General features: G+C 61.8%; 1 protein-coding gene across 1 annotated transcript in view; it reads left to right on the plus strand.

Annotated features, from left to right (window-relative positions):
- Positions 1-1,118, plus strand: part of LOC102032275 (C-factor-like) — a 9,570-nt gene that overhangs the window by 5,355 nt on the left and 3,097 nt on the right. The gene's annotated exons all lie outside the window — the stretch shown is intronic.

The raw sequence follows: 1,118 nt of genomic DNA on the forward strand, positions 1-1,118 counted from the left end.
GTCATCCCCTGGTGAGGCACCACTTCAGGATCCTGGCAGCCCAGAGGTCCCTTTGGCACTGCTCCCACCTCCCCCACATCCTCAATAAACTCCTGCTGAGACCCCCAGCTCTGTTGTGCAGTGCCAGCTCATGGGGTGGCCCTTTCCAGGTATCCCACTCCTGCACTGGGGATTGGTGGTGCCCACAGCTGCCCCAACCCACGGCTGTCACTGGCATCCCCCTGAGTTCCAGCCAGCAGGTCCCATGGCACTGTGACTGCCCTCTGGAGACCTCCCCTCCAGGAGGCACTGGAGGGGAGCTGGAGCAGGGCCCCTCTCCTGAGAGGAGAGAGATCTGAGCCCCTGCAGGACTGGCTTTCCCCTGCCCAGGCTGAGCTGTGTGAGGGGCTGGAGATCACAGGGAGCAGCTGCCCTCTCCCCTCAGCTGGGGGATGCCTGGTGGGACAGAGGGACACACAGAGCTCGGGCAGAGCACAGGGATCCTGCCCTGGGCTCAGACAGGGCTTTGGGACTGGGTGTGGAGACAGAGCAGAGAGGCATCAGCTGCCAGAGTTTACAGAGTGAGGGGTACAGAGGGAGCACAGGTGGGTTGGAGAAGGAGACAGAAGTTGCTTCCCAAGCCCTTCTCTTTTTGAAGCTGCACAGCCAAACACTTCATCCCGGGCAGCCTGGAAGAGGCACAGCCCTGCCAGCACAACCCAGGGAGTGGGTGGGCAGGAGAGGAGACATTTCATAGCCACAAAATGTCTGTGGAGATGAGAAATGGGACTCAGTCCTGGGACAAAGCACCTGAACGACCCTCCTGGAAGGCTCAGTCCTGGCTGCTGCTGTTTCTCTGCTTCTACCTGGGAGAACCAGGCAGGGGGTGTTTGGCTGGGGCAGGGGGTGACCCAGGGGCTCCCTCCCTTCCACAGGCACTGTGCCTGGGACAGCATCTCCAGCACCTCCCCTGGCAGCTCACCTTGCTGGCCCGCTACGGGTACATGGGGGCCTCTGGCATGTGGAGGCACAGCCCGATGGAGCCCAGCTTGGAGGAGATGTTGATGACAGCGGCCCTGCTGCAGCTCAGACCCTCCTTGCCTTGTCTGCCTGCTCCAGGAGTGGCAGAAATTCCTGCT

The sequence above is a fragment of the Geospiza fortis genome, unplaced genomic scaffold, assembly GCF_000277835.1.
Source record: "Geospiza fortis unplaced genomic scaffold, GeoFor_1.0 scaffold97, whole genome shotgun sequence".
In the NCBI taxonomy this organism is placed as follows: Eukaryota; Metazoa; Chordata; class Aves; order Passeriformes; family Thraupidae; genus Geospiza; species Geospiza fortis.